At 47.1% G+C, this 23708-nt stretch overlaps 1 pseudogene; it reads right to left on the reverse strand.

Moving 5' to 3' along the window:
- The window catches only part of LOC135460136 (serine/threonine-protein kinase PAK 3-like), a 92864-nt pseudogene that overhangs the window by 14083 nt on the left and 55073 nt on the right, over positions 1–23708 (reverse strand).

Genomic DNA, 23708 nt, shown 5'->3' on the forward strand with positions numbered 1-23708 from the left:
AACTGATCATCTATGGTGCTCCTGGGGCCTTTTGACTCATACAGCTTCCTAGCCACAGAGTTGCACATTTACCTACAAATACAGCATTCACCATTTCAAGATGGCCTTCTTGCTTTCAGCAACACATGACAGCAGTCAAGGACTTGCAGCTTCACCCCCAATCCAGGCTCCAAGGCACTTCCCAAAGCTACAGACTTCATCACTAAATGCAACAACAGAAACTTGCCCCTTCTGCTTTCTTGCCTCACAAGGAGGCTTCATAACTACTCACTTTCTTTCTTTGGCCACACAGGATAAGAATGGCCCCTCACAGCTTCACGGACAACACAACCATCTCCTTGCAGCTTGTCAAAAGCAAAAAGTCACCTGGTCCAAAAGACTTTGTAGAACTGAAGAAGAACTCAAGAAAACTCCAGACCAGACTCACAAGCTAAACACACCATTCCAAAAATGGAAAAGAAACAAAGACCAGTGACCTTGTGCTCACAGCCGCTGCACTGCAGAAGCCATGAAATAGTGCGTCCCTGAGCCAAGCAGCCTGATGGTCTCCCAGAGGCAACAGCCCTTTGGGGCCTCAACATCACAGGTCAAAGGCCAAGTTCTGCTGGCAGTCCTTACCAGCAGGAAATCCCTAGCTCCTGGCAGGACTCCAGCACTCAGCATCCTAACCAGCAACACGAAGTGCTGGCTGCTTTGCAACTTGCACCTCTGCCTTGCACTCAAGGCTAGGTGTAACTTACAGGCTCAGGATATCCAGGCTCTGGATATCCTGGTGTGGCCATTGCTGGAGTCTGGCCTTCATCCATCTCAATTTGCTCCTCTTGGGCTTCTTCTTCAGGAGCAGCAGGAGCCAGGGGAGAGACGGCTGTTGGTTCTGTCAGCTGTGGCAAGAGAGAAGCATGAGGCACAGGCCATCACCTATCATTCAGAACCTCATTTCTTTTCAGATCTACCACCACATCTTCTAAGGACGAATCAGAACACTTCGTAGTGATACAGGGATACCTATTGCCACTGAACAAATTTAAAATGGGCCAATTCAACAGAACTGTAGATGGATATGAGGTTGATATTCCTCCCTAGCTGCTATCAGCAAGCAAACATTCCTCTGCAAAACACAATTTTAAGTTCTTGAAAGCTCGGAATTGGAAAAGTAGGACAAAGACATCAACTCTTCACTACTACATCTGAATACGTGGAAAACTGTAACTGGATCACAATCTCATCCTGGCCTGCAGAAGGGTATGAAAGGTTATGGACAACCATCTTAGTTTGCTGGAAAAGGAGAAAATGATCAGGGCAAACCAACAAGCCAACAAGCTAACAAGGCACAAGATGGAAGTGTCACCCATTCCAGTGTCTAAAGCACTTGAATTCAGTGAGGGGATGTTTGGCAGGGAAATGGTCCGTGTGGTGAGCACTGTTGTGTAGGGATTGATGGAAGTCTGCCTGAAAGTCCCTCATGAGCCTCCCATTGTCCAGGCTAAAGCTCCCTCAGCACCTCCTCACTGGGCTTGTTCTCTTTTAGCCTTGCCCACTCTCCCCTGTCCTCCTCTGCACACACTGCAGCCTCTCCATGACTTTCTGCTTCCCAGGGACCCACAACTGCACACAGCATTCCAGCTGTGGCTGCAGGGCTGCCCAGCACAGGGCCACGCTCACTGCCCTGCTCCTGCTGCCCCACTGCTGCTGACACAGCCACCATGCCCTTGGCCTTCTTGGACACCTGGTCCAGGGCTGGCTCTTGTTCAACTGATCTTCTATGGCGCTCATGGGGCCTTTTGACTCATGCAGTTCCCCAGCCACAGAGTTGCCCATTTGCCTTCAAATACAGCATATAGCATTTCAAGATGGCCTTATTGTTCTCAACAACACATGACAGCAGTCAAGGACTTGCAGCTTCACCCCCAGACCAGGCTCCAAGGCACTTCCCAAAGCTACAGACTTCATCACTAAATGCAACAAGAGAAACTTCCCCCTTCTTCTTTCTTGCCTCACCCGGAGGCTTCATAACTACTCACTTTATTTGTTTGGCCAGACAGGACAAGAATGGCCCCCCACAGTTTCATGGACAACAGAACGATTTCCTTGAAGCTTATCAAAAACCTAAAGACATCTTGCCCAAAAGACTTTGTAGAACTGAAGAAGAACTCAAGAAAACTGCAGTCTCACAAGCAGTCTCAGAGCACTCTCACGAGCAAAACAGACCATTCCAAAAACGGAAAACAAAGAAACAAAGGTCCGTGACCTCTACCACTATTACATGCGCCCTCGCCCATAGCGCTGCAGAAGCCCAGAGACAGAGCTTCCCTGAGCCAAGCAGCCAGATGCTCTCCCAGAGGCACCAGCTCTTTGGGGCCTCAACATCACAGGTCAAAGGCCAAGTTCTGCTGTTGCTGCCTGCAGGAAATCCCTGGCTCCAGGCAGCACTCCAGCACTCAGCATCCTCAGCCAGCAACAGGAAAAGCTGGCTGCCCTGAAACTTGCACCTCTGCCTTGCCCTAAAGACAGTACAACCCACAATTGGCACTTACAGGCTCGGAATATCCAGGCTCTGGTGTGGCCAATGATGGAATCTGGCGTTCATCCACCTGAATTTGCTCCTCTTGGGCATCTTCTTCAGGAGCAGCAGGAGCCAGGGGAGAGACGGCTGTTGGTTCTGTCAGCTGTGGCAAGAGAGAAGCATGAGGGATAAGCTCTCACCTGTCATTTAGGACCTCATTTCCTTTCAGATGTCCCACCACAACTTCTAAGGAGCAATCAGAATATTTCATAGTGACATAGGGATTCTAAATCCCACCGACCAAATTAAAATGGGCCAATTCAACAGAACTCTAGATGGATATGAGCTTGATATTCCTCCCTGGCTGCTATCTGCAAGCAACCTTGTTTCTGTAAAACGCAGCTTTCAGCTCTGGAATGAAAAGTAGGAGAGCCACTGTAATGACTTTGCGACTTCAGCTGCAGTTGTGGAAACTTCAAACTGGATCACAATCTCATCCAATAGCGCAAAAGAGGCAGGAAACCTTGCGCAGAAGCATCTTTGTTTGCTGGACAAAGAAAAAAAGATCAGGGCAAACCTCTCCTAGCGAACCAACAAGCCAATGGGGCTCAAGATGGAAGTGTCACCCACTTCAGTGTCTAAAGAACTTTAATTCAGTGAGGGGATGTATAGTAGTGAAATGACCAGTGTGGTGAGCACTGTGGTATAGGAATGGAGGGAAGTCTGCCTGAAGGTCCCTCCTATGCTTCCCATCATCTAGGCTAAAGCTCCCTCAGCACCTCCTCACTAGGCCTGTGCTCCATTCCTTTGCCCAGCTCCCCTGTCCTCCTCTGCACACACTGCAGCCCCTCCATGACTTTCTGCTTCCCAGGGACCCACAAGTGCACACAGCATTCCAGCTGTGGCCACAGCCCTGTCCAGCACAGGGCCACGCTCACTGCCCTGCTCCTGCTGCCCCACTGCTGCTGACACAGCCACCATGCCTTTGGCCTTCTTGGACACCTGGTCCCAGCCTGGCTCTTGTTCAGCTGATCTTCTACCGCACCACTGCAGCCTACTGTCCCACGCAGCTCCCCAGCCACAGATTTGATCATTTGACTTCAAATACAGCATCAGCCATTTCTAGATGGCCTTCCTCTTCTGAGCAACACCAGAAAGCAGTCAAGAACTTGAAGCTTAACCCGCCTCCCAGGCTCCAAATTAATTGCCAAAGCTGCAGACTTCATCACTAAATGCCTCAACAGAAACTTGCCTCTTCTGCTTTCCTGCCTCACTCGGAGGCTTCATAATTAGTCACTTTCTTTCTTCGGCAACACAGGACAAAAATGGCCCCCCACAGTTTCATGCACAACAAAACCATTTCCTTTATGCTTATCAAAAACCTAAAGACATCTGGCCCAAAAGATTTTGTAGAACTGAAGAACGCAAGAAAACTCCAGACCAAACTCACAAGCTAAACACACCATTCCAAAAGGGGAAAACAAAGAAACAAATGTCCGTGACCTACAGCACTACAACGTTCGCCCTCACCCATAGTGCTTCAGAAGCCCAGAGACAGAGCTTCCCTGAGCCAAGCAGCCAGATGCTCTCCCAGAGGCACCAGCCCTTTGGGGCCTTAACATCACAGGTCAAAGGCCAAGTTCTGCTGTCGCTGCCTGCAGGAAATCCCTAGGTCCTGGCAGGACTCCAGCACTCAGCATCCTCAGCCAGCAACAGGAAAAGCTGGCTGCCCTGAAACTTGCACCTCTGCCTTGCCCTAAAGACAGCACAACCCACAACTGGCACTCACAGGCTCAGGATATCCAGGCTCTGGTGTGGCCACTGATGGAGTCTGGCGTTCATCCATCTCAATTTGCTCCTCTTGGGCTTCTTCTTCTACAGGAGCAGCAGGAGCCATGGGAGAGACGGCTGTTGGTTCTGTCATCTATGGCAAGAGAGAAGCATGAGGCACAGGCCATGACCTATCATTCAGAACCTCATTTCTTTTCAGATCTACCACCACATCTTCTAAGGACAAATCAATACACTGCGTAGTGATATAGGGATTCTTAGTCCCAGTGACCAAATTAAAATGGGCCAATTCAACAGAACTGTAGATGGATATGAGCTTGATATTCCTCCCTGGCTGCTGTTAGCAAGCAACGTTGCCTCTGTAAAACAGAATTTTAAGTTCTTGAAAGCTCTTAATTGTAAAAGTTAGAAGGAGACCCCAACTCTTTGCTACGGCAGCTGAAGACATGGAAAACTGTAACTGGATCACAATCTCATCCAGGGCTGGAAAAGGGTAGGAAACGTGGTGGAAAAGCATCTTAGCTTGCTGGAAAAGGAGAAAATGATCAGGGCAAACCTCTCCTAGCAAACCAACAAGCCAACAAGCCAACAAGGCACAAGATGGAAGTGTCACCCATTCCAGTGTCTAAAGCACTTGAATTCAGTGAGTGGGTTTGGCAGGGAAATGGCCTGTGTAGTGAAACAAAGTAAAAATTTTCCAGGATAGAAAGCCATTTTAATATAGGTTAAATGTCCATTTTTGAGTTGAGCCTGTGGTAAGAAATTGTATTTATTTAGCCAGACTGCAAGGCCTAAGCTCAGTGAAGTTACTTCAGTGAATGACAGAGATAAAGGGGAGGAGACAGAAGATGATAGAGAGAGACAGGGACTGCTGTAAGGGCAAGTCAACATGACCTCGGAATTTTTTCTGATAAAAAGGAACTAGTGGTAAAAGTCACACGAAACCCAAAAAAAATGAATGTGTATGAACCTATTGTGAAACTGTAGGCATATGTATTTGAGAGAGAGATAAAAAGAGACCTGAAGTTCTCAGAGGCACACATGCCTTTTTTGAGGAGAGCAATCTCGTCATGCGTCCAGCGCTGTAATAAACACACCAAGCTTTATAACTTTCACAAAGTTGTGAAGTTTTCTTCTTTTCTCCGCAAAACATTATGGCAAGCCAAGCCAGGAATTCTCTGTCCCTACAGTGGCAGGGGGGATAGATGGACCTCCAAGGCGCACCCTAGGATTTTTTCCTGGTGGGGCTCTGCTCTACTTGACTTGCGTCCTGTGGGGACAGATAAGGACCTGCTGGCTGCGGAGGAGAATACGGTATGTACTGAGGGACCCTCGGGGGAAAAGAGAGCTAGGGAGTAAATCACTCAGAGACATCTGGGTGTAGCTGGTGGAGCAGCTATATTAGAGATGGGGTTCATCACTCTGATAGGGCAGAACCGCTAGCGACCCTAGGGGTGGGTCGAGTGGACCTGTGTATGCGTGTATTGGGGGTTCATTGTTCTGACGGGGCAGAACCGCTGAACCCATGTGTGTTTTGTTTGTGTGTGTGTGTGGGGTGTCCGGACACTGTGTCGTTGTATGGTTAATGCATTATGCGGTCAGTGCACTGTGTTTGTAATCGTGCAAGTGTATAAGTGTATGGTGTATAAAAGAGAGTAGATCTACAGTGCCCTACAGTGCAGTTGGTGAGTACTACCCGTGTTTGAAGCAGCTGAGGCTGCAGCGGGCTCTGGGGGCAGGGAGAGAAGTGCCCCGCGGAGACGTGAGTGGAGGAACATCAGTGATGGTATTTATTGTGTTTAAATGTAGTGATTGGTGTAAATTTGGTACATTTTTACTGTGAGTACGAGCTCAGAGAGTTCCTTTGCCCTGGATGTTTGGACTTGATCTCTAGACTGTGTGCTGTTATTTTGATAGTGTCTAGGAAAAACTGATGTGAGTAAATTCTGAATTATTGTATGTTGTGTTGTGTTGAAAAAAACAGGCACTTTGAGAGATATGCCCTTTCCCAGTGATTTTGTGTGGTGATTTTCTTCCGCTGCATTGTGGTAATTTGATTCGCAGATTGTATAATGGTGTTTGTGGAGATTTTAAGATTTTGTTTGCAACAAGAGTAGCATTTTACACAGAAGAACTATGGTATGGTGATTTATGCTTAACTACGATAAAGCGAATTAAAGGAATTCCAAGAATTCTCCCCCTCACAGCAATTCAAGCCTTGGCTCTAGTGAATTTGAGATGCAGGGGAGGGATGCATGTGTGTCTGTGTCTGCGGGCATATCAGACTTTCGGCTGTGACAAGCACAGCCTTTTTGCAAGGCAGTAAAACAAGTGTAAGTAGACACAGTGCTTAATTAGATTGTGCAAGAAGAGAACTAGAAAAGACTGATATTTTGTAAAACAGAGTTTAGACAGAAGAGATGAATGAGTTTATGAGACTTCAGCTGGTACGATAGTAGGTCTGGACTGGGAATGGCCTGTTGTAGGGATTTAGAGTTCTCTGTAATAAACGGAATAGCCTGCCTTTGCAGGCAATTCCTCAGGGCCTTTGGTGCATCAAGACACTGGCATGCTGCATGGGTATTACTGCAGTGCAGAGTTTGTGAGAAACGCTGGTATTGCTGTTCTAATAAGCATCAGGGCACATGCCCTGAGTGTAAATTAAAGGTTTCTGATCAAGCTGATTCAGAACCTAAGATCTTAAGGCTCATGTGTGGGAAATCACATCTGATACCTGCCACCTGGAGCTGTGTGTGTGTGTGTAGGAGGAGGACTGAGAAACTACTGTGAAGGTCTGTGAAAAGAGGTTTGGGTGGAAGCAAGATAGGACAAGGAGAAAGAGATAATGAGAACTGACCAGAGCAAAGAGGTTCCTAAATTAGCCCCTTTTAGGAGGGGCTCACTAAGAGAAGGCTGCCAGTAGGAGCAGCTCAGAAAATAAAAAGATTTATAATACTTCATTGCAGTTAGTACTGTTTTTAAATAGGAAGATAAATGGAATGGGGTTTCTGTATGCTGATATGTCTTTTTGTTTTAAGAAACCACCCAGAATGGCAAAGAGACTGTGAGATCAGACCGCCCTCTGGTCTTGGCCGTTGAAAAGGAAAACAAGGCAAAGAGAAAGCAAATCAAACGTGTTGTTCAGCATGCAGCATAAGATAGCAACGTATGAAGTCAAGCAAAGACTATCATGCTGAAACGCAAAGCGATTACAGTTCGCAAAATGAGTACATATGATTTGTTAAAGGCTCCTCCCAAGCTAAGGGAGGAAGGATAAAGATGACCTCTCCAAAAGGGTAGAATTTTAGTTGACACAAGGGCCATATATTCAGTTTTAAATAAAGCTTTAGTACCTGTGGAGAATGTTTATGTTGTCGTGTGGGGAACAACTGAACAACTGGCCAGTCTGAGAAGGCATACTTTTGCAACCCTTTAAAGTACCATGTGTACTATGTGTACTTAAAAGCTTTTGTACAATTTGCCAAACATTCTCAAATGAGAAAGGTTACTCTGGAGGCAAATGATACAAAGATGTTAGGCTTAACATTAACAGACACTGACATTTAGAAAGACATTAGTAAAGAGATATTAGAATAAGTAAATACGTGTTTTCGAGGGTATGGGCCTCTGCTGTACCAGGGAGAGTGAAAAATGCCCCCCATGGTAATCAAGCTTAAGGAAAGAACACAACCAGGGAGAACTGAGTAGTGCCCTCAAAAGGAAGATAGAGAAGGAATCAGCCCAATAATTGATAGTACTGGATTGAGGGCTGTCAATAAGATAACACAGAATTTATACCCTGTGGTAACAAAACCATATACTTTACTAACTTGTTTAAAGCAAATCCATATACTTTACTAACTTGTTTAACACCTGAGCTAACCTGGTTCACTCTTTTAGGCCTAAGAGATGCCTTCTTTTGCCTCCCTATCCACGAAGCCAGCCAGAAAATTTTTGCATTCAAACACAGCTCACATAGTCCATGTGCCTGAAGGCTTCAAAAATTCCCCACTCTGACTGGAGAACAGCTTGCAAAGACCCAGAGTCCTGGGAAGCTCCACAAGAGGAAAGGAGGCTGTTGCAGTACGTGGATGATCTTCTAGTAGCCACTCGGATGAGGGAAGCCTGGATGGTAAGCCTTTTGAATTTCCTAGGACTCCAAGGATACAGTCCCAAAGAAAAAGGCACAGGTAGTGAAACAGAAGGTAATCTTCCTGGGGTAAGAAGTGAGTGCTGAGCAGCAGACTTTAAGGCAGGGAAGCCATATGCCAAACCCTGAAACCCCAGACAATGAAGGAACTCCGAAGCCTCTTAGGCATGGCAGGGTGGTGCCAGCTGTGGGTTTATAATTATGGACTGCTCGTCAGACCCCTCTATGCTCTTATTGCCAATGGAAAGAGAGATCTCCAGTGGACAAAAGGAGCCACACGGGCCTTTCACCAGCTAAAGGGTGCCCTCATGTCAGCTCCAGCTTTGAAACTTCCAGATGTAAGTAAAGCATTCTTTCTGTTTTTCCATGCAAGGAATTGCCCTGGGAATACTGGCTCAGGACTTGGGTCCATACCGAAAGGCAGTTGCTTACCTCTCTAAGCAACTAGATGCAACAGCCAAAGGATGGCCAGGTTGCCTCAGAGCTGTAGCAGCACCTGTGATGAATATTCAAGAGGCACCCAAGTCTACCTAGTACAAAAATTACTGTGCTAGTGTCCCACACAGTGTCCCCAGTACTGGAAGTAAAGGGTGGCCACTGGCTCTCACCATAGTGGTTTCTGAAATACCAGGCCATCATGGTAGAGCAAGATGATGTAGAGATAGTGGTGACTAATATTGTCAACCCAGCTTCTTTTCTCAGTGGAATCAAGGAGAAGCAGTACACCATGATTGCCTGGAGACCATTGAAGCTACTTACTCCAGACACCCAGACTTAAAGGACACTCCTTTGGACAACGCAGAGACCTGGTTCACTGAAAGGAGCGGCTACATTGCCAGTGGAAAGCGACATTGCAAAGTACACAGTGACTACCTGCAGAAAGGTAATAGAGTCTGGACCCTTACCAACAGGTACCTCTGCACAGAATGCTGAGATAAATGCATTGACCCATGCCTTAGAAACAGCAAAAGGCATTCAGAGTTGTGCATGCACATGGAGCCATCTGGAAGGAGGGGGCTGCTAACCTCACAAGGGAAGAAGAGACAATCTGGCTGCTGGAAGCAGTTCATCTACCTGAAAAAGCATATTAAGGCACACCAGAGAGTGAGCTTAAAATTGGAGGAAAGGAATGACCTGGTGGATGGAGAGGCAAAGTAAGCAGCAAAGGGTGAGGTACAGATTTTCCTCGAAGGTAAGCCATAATATAATAATACTAATCAAAAGAGACGTATAACTACAAGGGGTGGGCTACCATTGAAAGAGAGCTAGTAATCCCTTCCCATTTTCGTGGTTACTAGTGAAGGAAGAGCACTAGAAAACACACTAGGGCCTAACTACTTAAAAGCTTTTTATAGAGTGTGGCTCCTTTCCCAAAATGACCAAGGCTGCCAGTGATACAGAGTGCATTGAAATGAAGTGTTGACTTTGAAGTAGTAATTTCCACAGGCTTTCTAGAACATACATCTGATTGAAAGCATTTATTGTTGTCAGGAATTTATATGCCACTATCACTCAGGTGAGCCGACGATGTGATCCTTGCCTCCAGACTAACCCCAAAATACCCCCCAGCCGAAACTCAGTCAGACTGGGAGAGGCCATGGGCCTGCACAGCAGTGGTAAATTAACTTTTCAGAACTCCCAAGGAAAGGGGGGTATCAGTATTTACTGATATTGATAGATACATTTTCAGGGTGGCCAGAAACATTCCCCACCAGAACTGTTAAAGCTCAAGAGGTGAGTATCTCAAGATACTTCAGAGTTCCACCTGGGCATAGATTAGGAACTTCATACTCCATACTGCCCCAATCAAATAGCCAGGTAGAGAAAATGAATCATTTGATTAAGCAGCAGATTGTAAGACTGGTGCAAGAAGTTAATCTACCCTGGCCCCAAGCTCTTCCACTAGCAAATTCGAACTAAACCTTTGAGCTAAAGGAATGCTGAATCCTTTTGAAATGCCTTACAGAAGACCATATAGAATACAAAGGGAATGTCCACCCACATTAGGGTGATAACACTTGCCACCTACATGGTGGCTTTAAGCAAACAGCTCAGAGAAATTGAGAAACGTGGCTGGAACTCAGCAGGGAGTTAGATAGCCTGGGGATGATGTATATGTTAAGTCTCTTACAGAGAAGACTTTGGAACCACAGTGGGAGAGACCGTTCCAAGTGCTTCTCACCACCCTCACTGCAATCAGAATCAAGGAGCAGAATGCCTGGATCCATCACTCTCAGGTGAAGAAGGCCCAGAAGCCCCTTCAGCAGTGACACCAGGAGACAATGAACTGAGACTAAAACTTATTCGGGCAAAATGAGTATATTGCGGTCAGGAGTAGTTCATACTTGGGTTCACAGAATTGTTGTATATGTAATTATAACTGAATTTTTAGAACTAGAGAGTACCTCTATACATAGCAAGTCTGAATGGCCTTGGTCCCAGGTGTTTAATCAGTATACTGGATCCATGGGAGAACCTTCTGAGATAAAAGATTTAAACCTATCCACTGTAGTAATTCACAGGGATCAGGTATATGAGGAGCAGGAATGGCAGGAACAGAAACTGTGGACACTTCAAGGGATCAGAGGAGAAGAAATCAAGGTAGGGTGCTGGATGATAAATGGGACGGCTTATGAGAGACCAGATGTAATTAATGTTGTAACCTCTCCTGGTGTATATGAACGCCAGGAAGTATTTGACAGCCTAAGTGAATCAGACTGTTGGTGTAATTTCACCTTAATACAGCCTGTAGAAGTGACTTGCCTTTGGGCTCAGGATGCTATCAGACTTTCATTTAAATTCGAAGTAGACACTGCACTTTTTACCACAACAGGACCTTATACACTCCATACTAAGACTCAAATAGTTAAGACTCAACCCAAACTTGAACCTGAGGTGTATGAAATAGGCCCCTACATAGTGAGGAATGTGGGTGAACAACAACTATTATTCAATCCAGAATGGTCTATCAAACATGTGGAGTTGATGATGCAAATTAACATCTCAAAAATCCAACCAGCCTGCTCCTCCTTCCTAAAAACATCCTTCGAGGGCTGGAAAACATGGTTACAAAGAAAGGCATATCTCAGGAGCAGAATAAGAAAGGATCTAACTGGCACATTAGGGAGAGGATTAGGAGTTTTAAATGGAATTAATTCAGAAATACTGATGAATAAACTGGCCACTGCAGCAGGTAGCCTAACAAAATTAAAGCGGCCTTTACAGCCAGTGGCAGATTTCAAAAGTACTGCCAAAGTGGGAAACGGCCGGGGACCAAGACCACAAGTTAATAGTAGAAGCACTTAGTACCGTTCAAGATAATGTGCCTTTAGCTGTTAGTTGTATACAAGCACAGTTATGGATGCAGGCAACAGCACCTCTGATCATATGGGAAGGGAGTGAAGGTAATTTTCCAGCTGAAATTGGGAAAATTGTGTGGGATAATGCAACTGATTTTGAAAGGAAGTTTCAATCCTGGTAGACTATGGTGAATTTCACCTATGATCCTGCTTCTAATGTGGCCACTGCCTTTGTGCTTACCATACGTAATGCCACTGTTTATGTTATCCATCCCATCATTGCACTAGGAATAAACCATGAAAAAACAATACTCTACCCTTCAGAACATAGAATGTGGGCACGAAGGATGAATGAAAAGTAGCAAACAGAAAATTAGAGTCCTGCATTACTATGGAAGAAAAGGGATTCATTTGTGAAAGCAATACTGTTAATGCCCAAGATGTCTGTCTAGATACTGAACAGAGTATTTGCCACTTTGAAATTCATCCCATCACTGACCAGAAAACTGTGCTTGTATATACTGGGAAAGGGTGTGTATGCCTGAAAACTGCCTGTGCTGCTGGAAAAATTGATAGCAATGATGTTATTCTGTCTAGTAGAAATCATTCTAATTTCTGTATTTGTAATTATGTTAAGATTATGGGGTGTGATTTTCCATACGTGGCCCCAGTGACATCCCACCAGCTCGTTAAAACCAATTATACAATGTAACACAGACTATCACCTACCCCTATTGGAATGGACCTATGGAACTTACATTAGTAAAACAATGAATTCAGCACCAAGACCTACTAAAGATCTTGAAGAAAAACTCAAGGAAGCAGAGAGAACTGGCCAGTGTGATACAAAAAGAAATAACTAGAATTCTGCAAAGAATAGAACAAAGTGCATATCATCACTGTTGGGATGTGATCTTTGGGTGGTCACTCACTGCAAATGGAATCTTTAATAAGTTGTGTCATACCATTGTAGTTTTGTTAATATTAGAAAGAATAGATTTAAGATTATCCATTATCAAACGTACATGGTAAAGAACTAAAAAAACACTTGTTGTCAAAGGAATTTGTATGAAGTAAAAGAATTCACTTTGTCCTTTTAGGAAAGAGGGGAATGAAGCAAAGTAAAAATTTTCCAGATAGCAATCGATTTTAATATAGGTTAAATGTACATTTCTGAGTTGAGCCTGCGGTAAGAAATCGCAGTTATTTAGCCAGACTGCAAGGCCTAAGCTCAGTGAAGTTACTTCAGTGAATGACAGAGATAAAGGGGAGGAGACAGAAGATGACAGAGAGAGACAGGGACTGCTGTAAGGGCAAGTCAACATGACCTCCGAATTTTTTCTGATAAAAAGGAACAAGTGGCAAAGGTCGCACGAAACCCATAAAAATGAATATGTACTAACCTATTGTGAAACTGTAGGCATATGTATTTGAGAGAGAGATAAAAAGAGACCTGAAGTTCTCAGAGGCACACATGCCTTTTGTAAGGAGAGCAATCTCCTCATGTGTCCAGCGCTGTAATAAACACACCAAGCTTTAAACTTTCACAAAGTTGTGAGGTTTTCTTCTTTTCTCCGCAAAACAGTGGTGAGCACTGTTGTGTAGGGATTGTTGGAAGTCTGCCTGAAAGTCCCTCATAAGCCTCCCATTGTCCAGACGAAAGCTTCTCCAGCACCTCCTCACTGGGCTTGTGCTCCATTCCCTTGCCAAGCTCCTCTGTCCTCCTCTGCACACACTGCAGCCCCTCCATGACTTTCTGCTTCCCAGGGGTCCACAAGTGCACACAGCACTCCAGCTGTGGCCACAGCGCTGCCCAGCACAGGGCCACGCTCACTGCCCTGCTCCTGCTGCCCCACTGCTGCTGACAGGATCCAACATGCCCTTGGCCTTTTTGGACACCTGCTCCCAGGGTGGCTCTTGTTCAGCTGATCTCCTACCGCACCACTGTGGCCTACTGCCCCACGCAGCTCCCCAGGCACAGATTTGACCATTTGACTTTAAATACAGCATCAGCCATTTCTAGATGGCCTTCATGTTCTGAGCAACACCAGAAAGCAGTCAAGGACTTGAAGTTTCATCCGCACACCAGGGCCCAAATTAACTGCTAAAGCTGCAGACTTCATCACTAAATGCCTCAACAGAAACTTGCTCCTTCTGCTTTCTTGCCTCACTCGGAGGGTTCATAACAATTCACTTTCTTTCTTTGGCAACAGAGGCTAAGAATGGCCCCCCACAGCTTCAGGGAAAACACAACCATTTCCTTGAAGCTTATAAAAAAAAAAAAAAAATCTGGCGCAAAAGACTTTGTAGAACGGAAGAATTACTCAAGAATTATTGCAGCGTAGTGTCACAAGCAAAACACAACATTCCGAAAAGGGAAAACAAAGAAACAAAGGTCCGTGACTTCCAGCACGACCATCTGTGCCCTCGGCCATAGCACCGCTGCAGCCCAGAGAGATAGCTTACCTGAGCCAAGCAGCCACATGCTCTCCCAGGGGCACCAGCTCTTTGGGGCCTCAACATCACAGGTCAAAGGCCAAGTTCTGCTGTTGCTGCCTGCAGGAAATCCCTAGATCTTGGCAGCACGCCAGCACTCAGCATCCTCAGCCAGAAACAGGAAGCACTGGCTGCTCTGAAACTTGCACCTCTGCCTTGCTCTAAAGACAGCATCACACACAATTGGCACTTACGGGCTCAGGATATGCAGGCTCTGGTGTGGCCATTGATGGAGTCTGGCCTTCATCCATCTCAATTTGCTCCTCTTGGACTTCTTCAGGAGCAGCGGGAGCCAGGGGTGAGACGGCTGTTGGTTTTGTCAGCTGTGGCAAGAGAGAAGCATAAGGCACAGGCCATGACCTATCATTCAGAGTCTCATTTCTTTTCAGACCTACCACCACATCTTCTAAGGAGAAATCAGAACACTTCATAGTGATATAGGGATTTTTATGCCCACTGACAACATTAAATTGGGCGAATTCAACAGAACTCTAAATGGATATAGGGTTGATATTCCTCCATAGGGGCTATCAGCAAGAAATGTTGCATCCGTAAAAGAGCGGTTTTAGTTCTTAATAGCTCTAAATGGGAAAAGTAGGAAGGCGACACCAACTCTTTTACTACTGCTGCTGCAGATGTGGAAAACCCTAACTCAATAGCATTCTCATCCAGTGCTCAAAAGGGAGGGAAATGTTGTGTGGAAGCATCTTGGCTTGCTCGAAAAGGAGAAAATGAACAGGGCATACCTCTTCTAGAAAACGAACAAGCCAAAAAAGCACAAGATGGAAGTGTCACCCACTCCAATGTGTAAACCCCTTGGATGCAGTGAGGGTCTGCTTAGTAGGGAAACAGCCCTTGTGCTGAGTTCTGTTGTGTAGGGATAGATGGAAGTCTGCTTGAAGGTCCCTCATGACCCTCCCAATTGTCCAGACTAAAACCCCCTCAGAACCTCCTGCCTGGGCATGTGCCCCATTCCCTTGCCAGCTCCCCGGTCCTTCTGTGAAAACACTTCAGCGCCTCAGTGACTTTCTGCTTCCCATGCTCCTGCTGCCCCTCTGCTGCTGACAAAGCCTCCATGCCCTTGGCCTTCTTGGACACCTGGTCCTGGTCTGGCTCTTCTTCCGCTGATCATCTATGGCACTCCTGGGGCCTTTTTACTCATGCAGCTTCCCAGCCACAGAGTTGCCCATTTGCCTTCAAATAGAGCATTTAGCATTTCGAGATGGCCTTCCTGTTTTCAGCAACACATGACAGCAGTCAAGGACTTGCAGCTTCACCCCCAATCCAGCCTCCAAGGCACTTCCCAAAGCTACAGACTTCATCACTAAATGCAACAACAGAAACTTGCCCCTTCTTCTTTCTTGCCTCCCAAGGAGGCTTCATAACTACTCACTTTCTTTCTTTGGCCACACAGGATAAGAATGGCCCCCCACAGCTTCATGCACAACACAACCATTTCCTTGGAGCTTGTCAAAAGGAAAACATCACCTGATCCAAAAGACTTTGTAGAAATGAAGAAGAACTCAAGAAAACTCCAGACCAGACTCAAAAGCTAAACACAATATTCCAAAAGGGGAAAACAAACAAACAAAGACCAGTGACCTACAGCATTACAACTTGTGCCCACAGCCACTGCACTGCAGAAGCCATGAAATAGAGCGTCCCTGAGCCAAGCAGCCAGATGCTCTCCCAGGGGCACCAGCCCTTTGGGGCCTCAACATCACAGGTCAAAGGCCAAGTTCTGCTGTCACTGCCTGCAGGAAATCCCTATCTCATGGCACCACTCCAACACTCAGAATCCTCAGCCAGCAACAGGAAGCGCTGGCTTCTCCAAAATTTACACCTCTGCCCTGCACTCAAGACTAGATGTCACTTACAGGCTCTGGTGTGGCCAATGATGGAGTCTGGCGTTCATCCACCTCAATGTGTTCCTCTTGAGCTTCTTCTCCAGGAGCAGAGGGAGCCAGGGGAAAGACGGCTGTTGGTTCTGTCAGCTGTGGCAAGAGAGAAGCATGAGGCACAGGCTGTCACCTATCACTCAGAACCTCATTTCTTTTCCAATGTCCCATCACAAATACTAAGGAGAAATCAGATGTATTCATAGCAAGATAGGGATTCTAAATCCCACCGACCACTTTATATTGGGCTAATTCAGAAGAAACCTAGATGGATATAGGGTTGATATTCCTCCCTAGCTGCTATCAACAAGCAATGCTTTCTCTGCACAATTCAGCTTTCAGTTTTTTAAAGCTCTGAATTGGTAAAGTAGGAAAGCGTCAGCACCGCCTTTGCTACTACTGCTGCAGACATGAAAAATTCAAACAGAATCACAATCTCATCCAGGGCTGGAAAAGGGAAGGAAACAATGTGCAGAAGCATCTGAGTTGCTGGAAAAGGAGAAAATGAACAGATCAAACGTCTGCTAGCAAACCAAAAAGCCAACAAGCTCACAAGCCAACAAGGCACCAGACTGAAGTGTCACCCATTCCAGCGTGTAAAAGACATAGATTTAGGGAGGGGATATTTGGTAGGGAAATGGCCCTTGTGGTGTGCACTGTTATGCAGGGACTAATGGACGTCTGTCTGAAGATTCCTCGTCTGCGTCCCATTGTCCAGACTAAAGCTCCTCAGCACCTCCTCCCTGGGCTTTGCCTCCACCCCTTGCCCAGCTCCCCTGTCTTTCTCTGTACACACTGCAGCCCCTCCATGACTTTCTGCTTCCCAGGACCCACAAGTGCACACAGCACTCCAGCTGTGGCTGCAGTGCTGCCCAGCACAGGGCCACGCTCACTGCCCTGCTCCTGCTGCCCCACTGCTGCTGACACAGCCCACCATGCCCTTGGCCTTCTTGGACACCTGGTCCCAGGCTGGCTCTTGTTCAGCTGATCTTCTACCGCACGCCTGGGGCCTTTTAACTCACGCAGCTCCCCAGCCACAGATTTTCCCATTTGACTTTTAATAAAACATCAACCATTAGCAGATGGCCTTCCTCTTCTGAGCAACAAGACAATGCAGTCAAGGACTTGCAGTTTCATCCCCACTCCAGCTTACAAGGCACTTGCCAAAGCTGCAGACTTCATCACTAAATGCAACAACAGAAACTTGCCCCTTCTGATTTTTTGTCTTACCAGGCCGCTCCATTCCTGCTTACTTTATTCCTTTGGCAACTCAGGGTAATAATGGCTCCCCCAGAGCTTCATGGCCAGATAAAAACTCATTGCACCTTATCAAAAGCCAAAAAACACCTGGGCCAAAAAGACATTGTAGAACTGAAGAGCAACTCCAGAAAACTCCAGACCAGCTTCACATGGCATCATGCATAGTGCAGCACAAGCCAAGAACAGAGTTTCCATGAGCCATGCAGCCTGATGCTCTCCCAGGGGCAACACGGCTTTAGAGCCTCAACATCACAGGTCAAAGGCCAAGTTCTGCTGTCGTTTCCTGCAGGAAATCCTCAGCTCCTGGCAGGACTCCAGCACTCAGCATCCTCAGCCAGAAACAGGAAGCGCTGGCTGCTCTGAAACTTGCACATCTGCCTTGCTCTAAAGACAGCGCAACCCAGAATTGGCACTCACAGGCTCAGGATATCCAGGCTCTGGTGTGACCAATGATGGAGTCTGGCGTTCATCCATCTCAATTTGCTCCTCTTGGGCTTCTTCTTCAGGAGCAGCGGGAGCCAGGGGAGAGACGGCTGTTGGTTCTGTCACCTGTGGCAAGAGAGAAGCATGAGGCACAGGCCATGACCTATCATTCAGAACCTCATTTCTTTTCAGATCTACCACCACATCTTCTAAGTACATATCAGAACACATCATTGTGATATAGGGATTCTTACACCCACTGATCAAATTAAAATGGGCCAATTCAACAAAACTCTAGATGGATATAGGGTTGATATTCCTCCATGGTGGCTATCAGCAAGCAACGTTGCCCCTGTAAAACAGAATTTTCAGTTCTTGAAAGCTCTGATTTGGAAAACTAGGAAGGAGACCCCAACTCTTTGCTACTGCAGCTGAAGACATGGAAACTGTAACAGGATGATAATGTCATCCAGGGCTGGAAACGGGTAGGAAATGTGGTGGAAAAGCATCTTAGCTTGCTGGAAAATGAGAAAATAATCAGGGCAAACCTCTCCTAGCAAACCAACAAGCCACCACGCCAACGAGGCACAAAATATAAGTGTCATCCATTGCAGTGTCTAATACACTTGAATTCATTGAGGGGAGGTTTGGCAGGGAAATGGCCCTTGTGGTGAGCACTGTTGTGTAGGGATTGATAGAAGTCTGCCTGAAAGTCCTCGGTGAATCTCCCATTGTCCAGACTAAAGATCGCTCAAGCACCTCTTGTATGGGCTTGAGCTCCCTCAGCATAGCCCAGCTCCCCTGTCCTCCTCTGCACATGTTGCAGTCCCTCCATACCTTTCTGCTTCCCAAGGCCCACAAGTGCGCACAGCACTCCAGCTGTGGCCGCAGCACTGCCCAGCACAGGGCCCTGCTCACTGCCCTGCTCCTACGGCCCCACTGCTGCTGACACAGCCCACCATGCCCTTGGCCTTCTTGGACACCTTGTCTAGGGCTGGCTCTTTTTCTACTGATCCAGTATGGCACTCATGGGGCCTTTTGACTCATGCAGGTCCCCAGCCACAGAGCTGCCCATTTGCCTTCAAATACAGTATTTAGCATTTCAAGATGGCCTTCTTGTATTCAGCAACACATGACAGCATTCAAGGACTTGCAGCTTCACCCCGAATCCAGCCTCCAAGGCAATTCCCAAAGCTACAGACTTCACCACTAAATGCAACAACAGAAACTTACCCCTTCTGCTTTCTTGCCTCATTTGGAGGCTTCATAACTACTCACATTCATTGTTTAGCCCGACAGGACAAGTATGGCCCCCCACAGCTCCATGGACAACAGAACCATCTCCTTGAACCATATCAAAAGCCAAAAGACACTTGGCCAAAAAGACTTTGTAGATGTGAAGAAGAACTCCAGAAATCTCCAGACCAGTTTCACATGCCATTGGCCATAGTGAAGTACAACCCATAGACAAAGCTTCCCTGAGCCAAGCAGCCACATGCTCTCCCTGGGGTACCAGCTCTTTTAAGGCCTCAAGATCACAGGTCAAAGGCCAAGTTCTGCTGACGCTGCCTGGAGAAAATCCCTAGCTCCTGGCAGCACTCCAGCACTCAGCATCCTCAGCCAGAAATAGGAAGTGCATGGCTGCTCCGAAACTTGCACCTCTGCCTTGCTCTAAAGACAGCACAACACACAGCTGGAACTTACAGGCTCGGGATATCCAGGCTCTGGTGTGGGCAATGATGGAATCTGGCATTCATCCTCCTGAATTATCTCCTCTTGGGCTTCTTCTTCAGCAGCAGTGGGAGCCAGGGGAGAGACGGCTGTTGGTTCTGTCGGCTGTGGCAAGAGAAAAACATGAGGGACAGGCTCACATTTGGAACCACTTTTTTTTTGAGATGTCCCACTACATTTTCCTATGAGAAATCAGAATATTTCATAGCCTCACAGGGATTCTAAAACCCACAAACAAATTTAAAATGGGCCAATTCAACAGAACCCGAGATGGATATGAGCTTGATATTCCTCCCTAGCTGTTATCTGCAAGCAACCTTGTTTCTGTAAAACACAGCTTTCAGCTCTGGAATGAATAGTAGGAAAGCCACAGTAATGACTTTGCAACTGCAGCTGCAGATGTGGAAACTTCAAACAGGATCAAAATGTCATCCAGTGACACAAAAGGGCAGGAAACGTTGTGCAGAATCATCTTTGCTTGCCGGAAAAAGAGAAAATGATCAGGGAAAACCTCTCTTAACCAAGCAACAAGCCAACAAGACACAAGATGGAAGTGTCACCCACTCCAGTGTCTAAAGCACTTGGATGCAGTGAGAGGATGTTTAGTAGAGAAATGGCCCGTGTGGTGAGCACTGTTTTGTAGGGGCGGATGGAAGTCTGCCTGAAGATCCCTCGTGTGCCTCCTGTTGTCCGAGAAAAGGCTCCCTCAGAACCTCCTCACTGGGCTTGTGCTGCACTCCCTTGCCCAGCTCCCCTGTCCTTCTCTGCACACACTGCAGCCCCTCAGTGACTTTCTGCTTCCCAGGGACCCACAAGTGCACACAGCACTGCAGCTGTTACCACAGCGCTGCCCAGCACAGGCCCACGCTCACTTCTCTGCTCCTGCTGCCCCACTGCTGCTGACACAGGCCTCCATGCCCTTGGCCTTCTTGGACACCTGGTCCAGGTCTGGCTCTTCTTCTGCTGATCATCTATGGCATTCCTGCGGCCTCTTGATTCCTGCAGTTCCCCAGCCACAGAGTTGTCCATTTGCCTTCAAGTATAGCATTTGGCATTTCAAGATGGCGTTCTTGTACTCAGCAACACATGACAGCAGTCAAGGACTTGCAGCTTCATCCCCAATCCAGCCTCCAAGGCGCTTCCCAAAGTTACAGTCTTCATCACTAAATGCATCAACAGAAACTTCCCCTTTCTGCTTTCTTGGCTCACAACGAGGCTTCATAACTAGTTTTTTCACTTTCTTTCTTTGGCCTCACAGGATATGAATGGCCCCCCACAGCTTCACGGACCACACAACCATTTTCTTGTAGCTTGTCGAAAGCAAATAGTCACCTGGTCCAAAAGACTTCTTAGAACTGAAGAAGAACTCAAGAAAACTCCAGACCAGACTCAAAAGCTAAACACAATATTCCAAAAGGGGAAAACAAACAAAGAAAGACCAGTGACCTACAGCATTACAACTTGTGCCCACAGCCACTGCGCTACAGAAGTCATGAAATAGAGCATCCCTGAGCCAAGCAGCCTGATGCTCCCCCAGGGGCACCAGCCTACTGGGGCCTCAACATCACACGTCAAAGGCCAAGTTCTGCTGCTGCTGCCTGAAGGAAGTCGCTAGCACCTGGCAGGACTCTAGCACTCAGCATCCTCAGCCAGCAACAGGAAGCGCTGGCTGCTCTGAAACTTGCACCTCTGCCTTGCTCTAAAGACAGCATCCCAGCACAATTGGCACTTACAGGCTCAGGATATGCAGGCTCTGGTGTGGCCATTGATGGAGTCTTGCATTCATCCACCTCAATGTGCTCCTCTTGAGCTTCTTCTCCAGGAGCAGAGGGAGCCAGGGGAGAGATGGCCGTTGGTTCTGTCAGCTGTGGCAAGAGAGAAGCATGAGGCACAGGCTGTCACCTATCACTCAGAACCTCGTTTCTTTTCAGATGTCCCACCACAAATTCTAAGGAGAAATCAGATGTATTTGTAGCGACTGTTCTGTTTTAGGGCAAATTTGTTGAAGAATCTGCATGGAGGGCCCCTCCAGAAAGCAAACGCACATGGCCTCTCCCCCCGCAACTGGTTTGGGAAGAATTCCTCGGAGAGAGGTGGAAAGAACCTGTTTATTTACCAGACACAGCACCCCCCAGCACACAAAATGAACTATACCAGATGACACCGCTCTGAGAAAGATGACTGTGGTGGTTTGACCAGGAAGAAGTGGGAATTCTGGGATGCTGTGGTCAAACCAATGGGTGCTCGGATTTTGATATTGGCACCTGGTGTAGCCAGTGGGGTTTGGACACACCTCTGAGAACACACAGGGGTTAAAAGCAGAGCTTTGGCCCTGGGAAGCTCTCTTGGGACTTCGAGGGAAAGAGGTCAGATCGCCCTCCCTTGTCCAGCAGCAGCAGCTGGGCCGGGGAGGGGCAGCCATGTGGTAGGCCTGGGCCTGGACAGAGATGGGGGGTGAGGAGGCCCTTGAGGATGGAAGGGTGGAGGAGCCCCAAGAGAAATCGGGCAGCCTTTCCCCCCCCAGGAGAGAGAGAGAGAGAGCTGGCAACCACGGAATGTGATAGCAGCCGGCCCAGGAGGAGAAGGAAGCGGGGGAGTGCAGCGAGAAGGTGCCAGGCCAGAGCAGCAGCAAGTGTGGGAGTCCTTGAGATCTGGGACAGGGAGAGACTGAATTTTTAATCCCTTTCTTTCATGACTGGGACCTTGCAAAAATGCTGATCCTCCTCAGAGCTGAATAAGGAGAGAGATAAGAGATGAGATAACAAGGACCTGGCCCGGGGGAAGTGGAGAAGACTGGCTGAGTGGAGAGAGAAATTATTGGAGTGGCCTTTTGGCTGGACTTTTCTTGTGTAGCCATAGACTCGGTTTTATTCCTGTGACACAGAGACTGCATTTAGGGGGAGGCAGTGCCTCAGAACCAGGAGAGTTCATTGTGGGGACCCCTCAGCCCCAGGGGATTGGAAAAAAATGGGGGGGACAGATGTCCCAAAGCAGAGACTGCGCCTTTTTGGAGTGAGACAAGGCATCCTTGAAAGACAACCCTAAAAGCAGCTCTGGTCCATGCACAGTGGTGAGAGCACTGGGCATGGAAGGAAGATGTCACAAGCAGCAAAACAGCTTTCCAGGCGGTGCCAAGTGACATGGAATCACACGAGGTTTCAGCGTGTTTCCAGGAGAAGCCTATGGTGCAAGAAGGACTCCTCTCCTCTTCATGGACTGAAGTTTGAGTATTCTAAAGGGTGGTGCCAGACTGGGCAGTTGGTGATTTGGGGGAATGTATCGGATTGGGAAATTCAGGTAGTGGGGAGGAGGAAAGTGGTTTTTGCAAGGTTTTCAATTTTTTCCCTTATAGTTTTTTTCCCTTCTTTTCTTGTAGTTTAGGTAATAAAGTTTTCTTTATTTCTAAGCTGGAGCCTGCTTTGCTTATTCCTGGTCACATCTCACAGCAGACACCAGGGAGAGGGTATACTCATGGGGGCACTGGCTCTGTGCCAGACCCAAACCATGACAATGACAAAATCAGAAAGTCCCTTTCGGGGGTGGTTTCTCTGTTCTCAGTCCCTCCGGCGCTGGGGCAGCTGGTGCAGGCAAACGGTGCAAATCAGCTAAACTAGCTAATAAGAAGAAGCAAAAGCGAGAGCAGAAGCAAGAGCAGAAAAGAGAGCAAGCAAAGCAACAAGCTGAAAGCAAGAAGCCAAAACAGCCCTATGTACTGCCTGTCTCTGTGTCCCCGTTAAGAGAAACCCAAAAAAAATTTTCACTCTTCAGAGCCGCTCTTAAAGGCACAGAACAGATGAATGGGGATACAAGAATCATAATGTCACCCCAGGAGAGTGACATAGGGATTTGAAGTCCCACTGACCACTTTATATTGTGCCAATTCAAAAGAAACCTAGATGGATATAGGGTTGATATTCCTCCCTGGCTTCTATCAATAGGCAATGCTGTCTATGTACAATGCCGCTTTTAGTTTTTCAAAGCTGTGAATTGGTAAAGTAGGAAAGCGTCAGCAACGCCTTTGCTATTGCTCCTGCAGATATGAAAAATTCAAACAGAATCACAATCTCATCCAGGGCTGGAAAAGGGAAGGAAACAATGTGCAGAAGCATCTGAGCTTGCTGGAAATGGAGAAAATGAACAGAGCAAACCTCTCCTAG

Source organism: Zonotrichia leucophrys, chromosome Z (assembly GCF_028769735.1).
Source record: "Zonotrichia leucophrys gambelii isolate GWCS_2022_RI chromosome Z, RI_Zleu_2.0, whole genome shotgun sequence".
Classification (NCBI taxonomy): domain Eukaryota; kingdom Metazoa; phylum Chordata; class Aves; order Passeriformes; family Passerellidae; genus Zonotrichia; species Zonotrichia leucophrys.